The sequence below is a fragment of the Salmo trutta genome, chromosome 2, assembly GCF_901001165.1.
Source record: "Salmo trutta chromosome 2, fSalTru1.1, whole genome shotgun sequence".
In the NCBI taxonomy this organism is placed as follows: Eukaryota; Metazoa; Chordata; class Actinopteri; order Salmoniformes; family Salmonidae; genus Salmo; species Salmo trutta.
The window spans coordinates 63,129,892-63,142,483 of NC_042958.1; the positions used below are offsets into that span (position 1 = coordinate 63,129,892).

A 12,592-nucleotide genomic window follows, 5' to 3' on the forward strand; every position below is an offset into this window, starting at 1 on the left:
GATATTAATGCCTACAGATGGGTTGGGCAGGACTGTGGCGCAATGACTGACGGCTGGTTCGTCCAATGGAAACACCACGCTATTCTCAGATAAGCGATTGAATTGGCTGAAATCAAGGCCAAAATGATAGCACCAATCCATTATGGGGATCATGTGAACACCTGTCCCTTGCTTACGGTCGCTTTGGCACGCCAGCGTCGCCCAAGCCAATAGCATGCTAGGTAGTGTGCGGTGTGAAAGTTAGGCCAGGAAGCGGTACCAGAGCAACAAGTCTGACACCAACAGGCTCCTGAACAGTTTCTATCACCAAGCCATTAGACTGCTACATAGCTAACAAAATGGCTACACGGACCATCTGCATTGACCCTTTTGTTTTGGCACTGACTAGGCACACTCACTTCATTGGCTCAGACACACGCTGCTGCTACTCCATTTATCAGATGCCTAGTCACCTTACCTCTATACATATCTACCTCTACCACTCCAGTATCCCCTGCACATCGCAAATATGTTTTTGGCCATAAATGCCTTCTAGAACGTGAACTTTCATGTAGCACACGTCGGTCTATAAACATGAGCTGCTCTGTATGTATAGGTAATCCCAGTTTTTTTTTTTTTTTTTAGATATCACAAAGAACTGTGATGTTGCTACTGCTCTCCACTTTCTAGAGGACCGAGTTTTGAAATCAGTTGAATTCCCGGTGGAAGCACAGTACGATAGCTAAGGAGATGGAGAAAATGCAGGCGTTTGATTACGAGGAGGGAGTCGAAAAGAGAACAAAGGCTGTTGTATAGAGCACCTGTCTCCGGATTTTATTTTCAAACTAAGGGCAACCATGACAGAGGGATAAGCGTTCATCCATGTATACGGGTAAGAGAGTCTAGCCAACTACATTTAGATATACGTTTCTAACTTTCTCAGAAAGTTAAAGCGTACTGTAAGTTGGCCGGCTCACTAGCTAACGTCACATATATGATCTGTGTAGCACTATTGGGCTCCCGAGTGGCGCAGCATTCTAAAGCACCGCATCTATTATCTTGACTAACCGTTGCACAATGTTCATGTCACTGTGACAACCAGCCTTTAGTCTTGAAATCTTTGGTTGTTTAGTACACCACCGTACTCACTCGGTTTATTTCACTAGGCAAGTCAGTTAAGAATAAATTCTTATTTACATTGCGACGGCCTACACCGGTCAAATCCGGACAACGCTGGGCCAATTGTGCGCCGCCCTATGGGACTCCCAATCACAGCTGGATTTGAACCAGGGTGTCTGTAGTGATGCCTCCAGCGCAGCGCCACTCGGGAGCCCCACATGTCAATCCTTAAATAGAGTAGTGGAGCTAAGCCTTAAGAGGGTGTGAACGATACAGAACGTTGTAGACAAAGAAGAGCTCTCCAGTAGGTCAACCAAAACATTCAAGGGACATTTTCTCAAAAGCAGGTTTACAAGTTTATCAACTTCCAAAGCAGAATTACTTTCCCCATTGTTCTTCAACTGTGGTGTGCGATATGCCATTTTTCTAGCTCAGAGTTTCTACTTTATCCAATGTAAAAAAACAATTTCAAATTTTGCTACATAAGACCGAATTGAGCCGGTTGGTCACATATGGGCATTGGCACAGACCCTGTATATAGCTTAATTTCCTTCTCGTGTACTACTTATTTCTATTATGTGTGTGTTTTTGCTCTACTTTATAGTACCACGGGTATTGATTACCGCATTGATGGGAAAGAGCTTGCAAGAAAGGCATCTCACTGTATTTGTGCACGTGACAAAACTTGAAAAGTTCTGCGGCCTCCCGAGTGGCACAGTGGTCTAAGGCAACGCATCGCAGTGCTAGAGGCGTTACTGCAGATCCAGGTTCCATCCCGGGCTGTGTCGCAGCCGGTTGCGACCTTGACACCCATGAGGCAGCACACATTTGGCCCAGTGTCGTCCGGGTCAGGGGAGGGTTTGGCCGGCTGGGATGTCCTTGTCCCATCGCGCTCAAGCGACTCCTTATGGCTGCATGCACACCGACTTCGGTTGCCAGCTGTACAGTGTGTCTGACACATTGGTGCAGCTGGCTTCCGGGTTAAGCGAGCACTGTGTCAAGAAGCAGTGCGGCATGGCGGGGGAGTGTTTCGGAGGATGCATGGGTCTCAACCTTTGCCTCTCCTGAGACCGTACGGGAGTTGCAGCGATGGGACAAGACTAAAGTACCAATTGGATATCACAAAATATAAATGAGTGGGCTGTCATTTTGTCAAAGGCCATCACCGTAGTGGACATTGGCTAGACTCAGACTGATGATAGGGATGTTGACTGACGTGGTGGAACGAGTGTCTCTTCTGAGCTGAACACCGTTTTTCCACCAAAGGGATTGATTTTGCTCTCCACAAATACCGATAATGGCCTAGGGAACATTGACAAACATTCCCATAGGTCACATTCAGTATCTATTAATTCTCCAAACTCACACCTCCCCCACGCCTTTCATTCCCTCACCTCACGCTACTCCCTATAGTGCACTACCTCACGCTACTCCCTATAGTGCACTACCTCACGCTACTCCCTATAGTGCACTACTTGACCAGGGCCCATAGGACCAGGAACATTGATCAGATATTAAAAACGTCCAACATTTGTCTCCACCCTAAGGCAAAATGTGTAGATACATGAAATTAGTTATAAAATTGCCCCAGGCCAGTGACAATATTTTTTTTTTTTTTTAAGTCGCTGGCAAAATGTGTAAAATTTCAACCAACTTGCTGTTCTATAGGAGAGAGCTGGCATATGCAGCAGTGAGTGTCCATGCCAGGGACTAACAGCAGTGAATTTCAGCTCTGATCACTTCACTGCAGCCCTTTGTGAGTGCCAACACCCCCCAAGAAAAACACCTTCTGTTTAGCTCAGCACTGACTGCCAGCACAAGGAGGGTTTCAACACTAGGAAATGTTGGCTCGGGTTCAATTCATCACCGATATCAGTTTGGTGGCACTGAAAGCAGCAGGCATGAGACCATCTATTGTGATAGCACTTTAACCTTCCATATCTTAGTCACGTTTATTCAATGAGAGATCTAAGGGACATTGTTTTAATGGATTACAGTAGCCAACTACTTCAGAAAGAAAAAAAACGTTGGCATCGGATGTGACAGAGTAATGGATCCAGAGAGAGAGAATATGAAAAACCAAAATTGCTGTACGTTTTCCATTTTTAATGCAAGCGCAGTCAGCAGAAAACATGTAACTTTGTTCTTCTATGCCATTACATCAAGAACTTCTTCAAACAACAAAAGGCTCCCTCTTTTTTCCCCCCCACTTCACCCCTCTATCCTCCAGCACACACAGATGGAAAACAAGCAGGCAGTGGAACAGCAGGGAGGAGAGAGGGATGGGGGAGGGCGTGGTGTAAACTAGGTAAAAGGTGAGTGTTCCCACAGGCTACAAAACATAGTGACACAGTCAACATAGGGGACCGGAACACACTGACTGTAAGTACAGTCATGTTTGAGCACGGATTGCCCTGCCCCAGCCACCCCTTCCCAGTTGGCCTGAAAGCAAAAAAAATATCAAAGTAGGTAAATCATTTTATAAAGCCCAAACAAAATAATTTGTATATTGGGCTTTAGCAGAGGTTATTTTACAGTCAAGTGTGTGTCCAGGCCTCAATTGTTTGACTGCCACCATTTAGTCAATAAGCCTCATGTTATAACTTCTAATAGTAACTGTATCCAGTGGCAAACTCTGGAGCTGTGTGCCATCTAAAACGCAGTGTTGCCTGCCAGCAGTAGCCGTTTTCTGATTTATTGAGAGATTGGAGGAGCGATCATCGTTAACATAGTCGATGCAAAGCATTGAATATTTACATTCATGCACTTCGAAATTAATTTTGTAACTTCCTCCCAGAAGTATTTAAGTACAGGGCACTCCCACATATGAAGGAATGCGTCTACCTGATTTAGAGGGCACAGTGAACAGTTGGGGCCAATTTCATCGTAAACGGTTTCCTTGGTGTTAAATACAGTCTGTGAATAAACTTAAAACATGTAAATTGATGGTTCGGATTACAGGGTGCCAACATGATACTCTTCCCATATTTTCTTCCAGTTAAAGGGTTGTTCAGATTCCCTTATAAACGGTGGACAATACTTCAATGGCTAGCTCAGAATGATATTTTCCAAAACCGTGTTTCTTTGACAGCCAGATAAATTACAGCCAAAATAATTGGACACCTCCATTGTAAACCACAGAAATTCTGAACTTGAACAAATAATTAACTATGACTTTCAGCAGCTTTTAGACAACATGCATTATAACGGAATACAACCACTGACAGTAGAACACAATACATGGGAGATAAAAAGGCCAACTGCGGTTCAGTCACGATGACCTAACTTTTCTCAAGTTCATGGACAAGAGCCCCTACAGACATACCTGGTTTGAGGAGTTAGAGAGGTAACTTTGGTCAAAAGAGTTCAACTCGGGATAACACCAAGAAAGTGGCTCACCTTTTAGCCAGGTACATTTCTACGGCAACAAATCTTTCAGAACTAACCTGCTCCTGGGCAGGCTACTCAGAGATAAACGTGTCTGAGCTGAGAGTTAAGGACCAATGATATCCGATTCCCTCCCTTTTGCAAAGATAGCCTCATCCCCCTTCATTTGAGGAAGACGACTGCCCCAAAAACCAACTAATTCCTTAGAAAAACGGCCTATATGTCGACGCTAAGAGTCAAACATTTATTCTAGTGTCAAATTGACTAAAAGTAGGACAAGTTACACTTACATTTTTGCCATTTAGCAGACGCTCTAATCCAGAGCAACTAGGGAACATTTTTAAACATGTATTTTTCCATATATAGGACCCACATTATGCGTTTTAATAAAAATCAACTATATCCGTTAAAGCTTGTTTCACTGCTTTGAGCCTTGCCCTTTGGTGGGGGCAACTCCACCACATAAACCTTAAGATAACCAGGTGGTCGTCTGCTCGTTCGTTGCCTGGTTCTCCTGGCGCTGGTTGAGGACGAAGCCGCCGTCGGTGCTTTAGGCTTAGCTCCTGGAGCTTTTATTCTTTCCAGGACTTTCCCTTAATCTTTATCCTCATCTTTCACTCCCTTCCAGTGGAGACAACTCTTCCTTCTCCAATTCCCTTTCTCCGTATTTGGTTCAGTTTCAAGGACCATTGAATGATTCTTGGAATCTGTGTGTGTAGCCAGACGGGTAGGATGACTGACGATCGTGAAGGAGGTCACAGTCAGGTGACAGAGGAGACTGAGGCATAAAGTGGTTTATTTACTGGATAGTTGTGTGCCGCATAACAATGGAAACAGAACAACATATGAAATTCACCAAATCACAAGTCAAATCATTCATTATTAATGTAATTCAGCTCAATATGAAGGATGATTGAGTCATTTAGGATCATATCCAATTAAAATCATGATAATGCAAATAAATCGATCCATTATCAATTATTCAATCTATAATCTCAGTTTGATCTCATGATTATCAATTTAACAAATAATAATTACGTTTCATCTTCATATGTACATATAATTTCGTTACATTTTAACTATATATATCAATGGCGTAGTTGTCCCATGATGATCTGTAGGGCCGTGATAATTGTCCATTGATATAACAGGTTTAAAGTGTGCGCTCCAAGCCACGCTCCGTGTTAATAAACTATAAAACAATAACTGACTGCCCGCTCTCCAGAGCGCAACAGATGGTTCAGAGGGAAAATAATAGGATTTGGTGGATTTACGTTGATTTGTGGTTGCACACAATGTCTGGATTAGACGGAGCTGGGGGAGAGAAAGCAGCGAGGTCGGCTGGTGGCGATTACCTCCTTTTAATGAGTTGAGATCTGTTGGACATTTCCACCCAACATAATGAAGCGGCTCCCGCCATGATTTTAAAGGGCGAGTCCACCAACTCCATGGTCCGTTTCCACTGCTACTGCTAGACTAAAAAAAAATATATATATATATATATATATTGGTCGACCAATCGGGGTCAGCCCTAAGAGCGACATACAATTAGTGCATTCATCTTAAGATGGCTACAGTGACTTCAGAAAGTTCACCCGGTGACTTTTGGCTAATTTTGTTGTTTTACAGCCTGAATTTAAAAACGGATGAAATCTAGATTTCTTTTGTCACTGGGCGACACACAATACCTCAATGTCAAAGTGAAATTGTTTTTACAAATTCATTTCAAAAATGAAAAGCTGAAATGTCTTGATTCAATAAGTATTCACCCCCTTTGTAATGGCAAGCCTAAATAAATTCAGGAGTAAACATTTGGTTAACAAGTCACATAAAGTTGCAATAGTGTTGCACATGATTTTTGAATGACTACCTCATCTCTGTACCCCACACATACAATTATCTGTAAGGTCCCTGCCGAGCAGTGAATTTCAAAGAGGTGGGGTTTCAGACTTTTTCAAAAGATGAGCAGGGACTCCGCTGTCCTGACTTTCGGGGGACACTTGTTCCACCATTCGGGTGTCAGGACAGAGAAGATCTTTGACGGAGCTGAGCGGGAGCTTCCCTCCTGTCGGGGTGGGAGGGACAAGAGAACAGAGGTGGCAGAACGGAGTGCTCGGGTTGGGATGTAGGGTTTGAGCATAGCCTGAAGGTAAGTAGGGGCAGTTCCCGTTGCCCCTCCGTAGGCAAGCGCCAGGGTCTTGGAGATGCGAGCTTCAACTGGAAGCCAGTGGAGTGTGCGGCGGAGCGACGTGGGAGAATGTAGGAATTTTACAAGACACAACTCTATATTAGGAAAGTTGTTCCGAATGTTTAGTATACTCAATGTATATTCCCAAATATTTTAAAATTTCTGTTACCCTGTGTGCACTGAACTGACATGAATGATTGTTGTTGACACGCCGATGTTCAGATGAAGGGAATTAAAATAGTCTATAATGCGCACCACAGCAGCGCTTAACTCAGAGATGTGTAGCCTACTGTAGCTGCTGGCAAAGTCATTTAAAGCCTATACTTTATCACGCAGGATGCAACTTCCCAAAGCTAATATTTCTGCCGTGTAACGTTGTTCAAACAAAAATCTGACAACCCCATAGTAGAAGAGTTGGCCTATTTACCTAGTCTGCTTGTTGTTGCATTCTAGGCGAAATAAACATGCCTCCAGAGGCACAGTCAAGTTGCGAGAGCCTTAGGAGGGAAATTCTGACAAGCAGTCAACGCACTTTTGAAAGCAGTTTTTCCTCCTTTGTATATAAAATGACGGGATCCGATTACATTGCTACCACGTTTATTTCTCTACTCCTTCAATTGAGCGCGCGGCATCCTTTTACAAATGCAGTTTTACAACCAGCATTTTAAGCACGGAGCTCTTAAAAAAGGGACAGTGTCATCTATGAAGGGATGATTAAGGCTTTGTAATAGAAACAAATTAATTGAGTGAATAAACAATTTATAATAACAATCAAGATGTGTCCAATGGGGTAAAAGCTTGAGCCCGTGTACATTTTATAGCCACTATGATTCATCAGTTGGGCTACAGCTGATAATGCTTATCGCTAATATATCATCTGATCATGTAGACCATGCATTGGCTATATGCATGGTCCAAAGTTAAAATACCTCTAACATCCTTCAAACCAATGTTATTGGGCCCATTTTAATACATTTGGGGGTAGAATGTCCTTAAATTAAAAAAATATTCACCAGAACTGAGCTTCTTAGTCCTATATAAAAGAGAACCCCAGACCGCCTAAGCAATGGGACTGGAATTTGTCAAAAGTTGCAGTTTAATGTGAGGTACAAAATGAGCCTATTTCCCTAAAAGCATGACAGTAATGACTTTCTTACATAAAAGGTGGAGGTTAACTTGGCCCCTGACAAGTTAGTCATGGATTTGTTTAGGGCTTTAACCTCTGCTCATTACCACTAGACAAAATGCTGATAAGCACTGTATCTGTATTGGGTGGGAATGACAATGAAAGAAGAAATGTGCACATTATTATATTAGCAGAACACTGCTATGATATGTAAAAGGTGGTTTATTCTACATGGATCTGTTACTATATTTGAAAGTTATCAAAACACTTAGTTCAGAATATCTACATAAATTCAGCAATTGCATTCGTCTCACATTACTCTGTAGGCTACTGACCTATTCAAAGCCTCCTCCGACATATCATGACTCACTTGCTTGTAGTTATTGAACTCAACCTGTGGGAGATTTGTTTGTGAAGATTGAGTGGGGGTTGCCTCCCGAGTGACGCAGGTCTAAGGCACTTCATCACAGTGTTGCGGCGTCACTACAGCCTGCGGTTTGATCCCAGGCTGTGTATTTTACCGGCCTTGACCGGGAGGCCCATAGGGCGGCGCACAATTGTCTCAGCATCGTCTGGGTTAGGGGAGGGTTTGGCCAGGAAAGGGGGCTTCAACTGGCCCATCATGCTCTAGCGACTCCTTGTGGCGGGCTGGGCGCCTGCAGTCTGACTTCGGTCGTCAGTTGAGCAGTTTTTCCTCTGACACATAATACAAATTAATAAAAGATTGAGTGGGGGGGAACCAGCTGTGGGAGAAGGTTCTAACAGATGGGTGTCTTGGTGGTGGCAAGGACACACCCACGTCAAACCACACCCCCAAGCCAACTCACACCTTGCGTCTGTCATGGCAGCCAGCATTTCTTGAGGAGCAAGCCAAACAAACGAGGCCAGATTAGCAGGTGCAGTTAATTAACCTTCAAATATTTGATTCATCAAATGTTATAATGGGAAAAATAGTCATGTTAAAATACCTATCACGTAACCTAACACATTTAGTAATGATAGCATGCATTTAAAACTACACGCACAGCAAAACTTCCATATGACTTAATAAAATCATTGTGGGAAAATGCCTGAGCAGCATTTCCAATCAGGGGCGGTTCTCTTCTGCACTGTTCAACCAATTCAGTAAATGTGGATGAGTGCAGTCAAAAATGTGATTTTCCTGCGTGTGTATGTATTTATTTCCACACTAGGAGGTTGGAATAATACTGTGAAATTGTGACACTGAGAATTATGCCATTTTATTGTAAGAGCTGTTTGAAGAGATTTGGTGGGATGGAGTTCAGGCCTGCCTGGCGACATCACCAGGCAGTAAATTAGTTAATAGACCAATAATTGTTATTTATTAGGAGCCCCATTAGCCAACAACTCCTCTTACTGGGGTCTGACACAAAGAAAAATACATCCCAGAGAAGACTTTACAATTGTCATACATTTAAAAACATTAACGTGTGCTTGCGCATCTATCAGTTACACAAACATGTCAGTACATACACACAAGTAGGTAAGAGAGAGTTCGAAACCTCTTTGCCTATAAAAGCTAGTTTTCAGTTTTCCCAGCCTGGTCTCAGACTATCTGTAACATAGTAAATGTAAATCAGAGACCCACAAAAATGTGTACGATATGTTACGTTTGGTTGCATAAGACAGAAGGTCAAGAAGGCACAAACAAAAGTAGGGTGGACGGGTGTTTGAATTTTATCAAGGAAAACTTTAGCAGCTACTTTTTAGCTACTTTGCAACGACATAGCATGTTAGCCAACCCTTCCCCTTTAACCTACATGACCAAAAGTATGTGGACACCTGCTTGTCAAACATCTCATTCCAAAATCAAGGGCATTAATATGGAGCTGGTACCCCCTTTGCTGCTATAACAGCCTCCACTACTCTAGGAAGGCTTTCCACTAAATGTTGGAACATTGCTGCGGGGACTTGCTTCCATTCAGCCAAAAGAGCATTAGTGAGGTTGGGCACTGATGTTGGGCTATTAGGCCTGGCTCGCAGTCAGTGTTCCAATTCCTCCCAAAGGTATTCGATGGAGTTGATTTAAGTTAAGGCTCTGTGCAGGCTAGTCAAGTTCTTCCACACCGATCTCGACAAAACATTTCTATATGGACCTCGCTTTGTGCATGGGGGCGTTGTCATGCAGAAACAGGAAAATGCCTTTCCCAAACATTTGCCACAAAGTTGGAAGCACAGAATCATCTAGAATGTCATTGTATGCTGTAGCGTTAATATTTCCCCTTCACTGGAACTAAGGGGCCTATAGCCCAAACCATGAAAACAGCCCCAGATCAATATTTCTCCTGCACCAAGCTTTACTGTTTGCACTACGCATCTGGGCAGGTTGGGTTCTCGTGGCATTCGCCAAACCCAGATTCGTCCGTTGGCCTGCCAGATGGTGAAGCGTGATTCATCACACCAGAGAACCCGTTTCCACTGCTCCAGAGTCCAATGGCGACGAACTTGACCACTCCAGCTGACGCTTGGCATTGTGCATAGTGATCTTAGGCGTGTGTGCAGCTGCTCGGACATGGAAACCCATTTCATGACGCTCCCGTCGGAACAGTTCTTGTGCTGACACTGCTTCCAGAACTCAGTAGTGAGTGTTGCAACCGAGGACCGGCGATTTTTACACAATACGCGCTTCAGCACCTGGCAGTCACATTCTGTGAACTCGTGTGGCCTACCACGTTGCGGCAGAGCCGTTGTTGCTCCTAGACGTTTCCACTTCACAATAACAGCACTTACATTTGACAAACTGACTTGTTGGAAAGGTGGCATCCTATGACAGTGCCCCTGAGCTCTTCAGTAAGGCTATTCTACCGCCAAATGTTTGTTTATGGCGATTGCATGGCCGTGTGCTTGATTTTATACCCGTCTGCAACAGGTATGGCTGAAATAGCCAATTCCACTAAATTGAAGGGGTGTCCACATACGCTATATAAAACACACAAAGTTATCTCCTAACCCTTAACCCTTAGCCCTGCTAGTGTTAGCCACAACAAAATGCATTCTTAACATATACGTTTAGCAAATTCTTAACACACTGTACAAATTGCAATTGCAAATTAATACATTACATATGGCAATTGAGTATCCTGGATTTACTATGTAGTCTACCCCTGAGTCCAGGTTGGATTTCCCCTCCCCACTGATACCACTCCCTGGAAGTCCTAGCAAAATTCTTGCTTGAAAAATTGCTCTTTCCTATAAAGCCATTTGTTTATTCTTACTATTTTAATTGAAAACATATCACAGGACGGTACTTAATTGTTCCCCAGAAATGTATTGATATCGAGAGGAAGAAAAAAAAACGGCTGCATTGTAGTCCAAAAGTGGCGGCAGGCAGACGAACAATAGCCTCTGTCGTAGTATGTATGAAGCCTGCTGAGCCGGAATTTGAAGCTAACTGAAGCAGGCTAGCTTTAGAAAACCCCCGATCGTAGTCTACCCCATCCGCAACATGAGTTACTTGGCTAAATGCCAGATCTAACGCTACTGTAACTAAAGCATTCAAGGAACTCAACTTACATTGCAGAGAGTGACCTACAGTTATGCTAATCATTATTAGGATGGAGAAAGTAGCAATCCAACCAGGTTTACCGGAATCAAGCCGAATCACTAGTTTGCTAGCTAACAGGGCTAGCAGGCTAGCTCGTTTATGGATGCTACTTTTACATACTAGCACGCGCTTGTTCGTCACGAGCGAAAAACGCAAACACTGACACGCATAACTGACATGTATTTTTCCAGAATGACTTGGCTAGAGTAGCTAAATAGCTAACGCGGAATAACACGTATTGTTAGCTAACAGAAATGTGCCATCAACCTACAATTTAATAAACTGCAGGCAGTAAAGGCATATCCTGCTAAGACACATTGAACTCCTTGTATATCATAACTAAACCAGCAAACTTAGCTAGCCGACTTTGTTAATTGTCATGGACTCCCCCAAAAAATATCCGCGTTTAGCCAGAGAGGATAATCTCTTGTTTAACTGGCTAACGTTAGCAATTGCTTTCTAATTAATGTTAGCGTTGGCAGACAGAGCTAGCCCCCTGCCCATTATACGCGTGGATCTCCGAACTGTGTAACATATGTAATGTATGACAAAAATTAAAAGATGTAAAGGCATTTCGTTAGCATACCTGGAATCTATGAGGAAGACGGAAAATTCGAGAACTCTGCAGGCACCTGTAGTGACGTCGATACCTTCTTTGATGAGATTTAACAGCGGTTGGCATCCAAAGAATGTTGCAAACGTCGAGACCTTCTCCAATACCCTCCTCTTCTCTGCTCGCATCCAAGTAGTTAACTACCTTCCTTCTCTACTAGTATTCTTCCAGCAACACAAATGGCGTCACTTTGTATGGCAATGAAGAAACCTTCAAAATAAAAGCCCCCATTTCAAAACATTGCAATGTGGATAAGTAATTCAAATGATATTGAATTTTAATCACAGGAGGTTGGTGGCATCTTAATTAGGGAGGATGGGCTCGTGGTAATGGCTGGAGTGAAATGAGTGGAATGGTGTCAAATACATCAAACACATGCTTTCCATTTGTTTAATGCCATTCCATTTGCTCCATTCCAGCTATTATTATGAGCCATCCTCCCCTCAGCAGCCTCCACTGATTTTAATCAATGCCCACTTTTGTTGTGCCAACAAGAAAATACAATTAGTAATTCATGAAAACAAACACAAAATATTTGTTAAGTCCAATAAGGAAAAAAATACAATGTTGACACAGGTATGTTGAGAAGATTGGGCTGTAGAGAGAAAACGTTCC

The 12,592-nt window shown here is 43.1% G+C and overlaps 1 protein-coding gene across 2 annotated transcripts in view; it reads right to left on the reverse strand.

Annotated features, from left to right (window-relative positions):
• Positions 1-12,166, reverse strand: part of LOC115160513 (carnitine O-palmitoyltransferase 1, liver isoform) — a 44,484-nt gene extending 32,318 nt beyond the window's left edge. For both annotated transcript variants that reach the window (XM_029710691.1, XM_029710685.1), the window contains exon 1: positions 11,951-12,166. The gene's annotated coding sequence lies outside the window, so the exon portion shown is untranslated. The remainder of the gene's footprint in view (positions 1-11,950) is intronic.
• Positions 12,167-12,592: the final 426 nt, after the last annotated feature.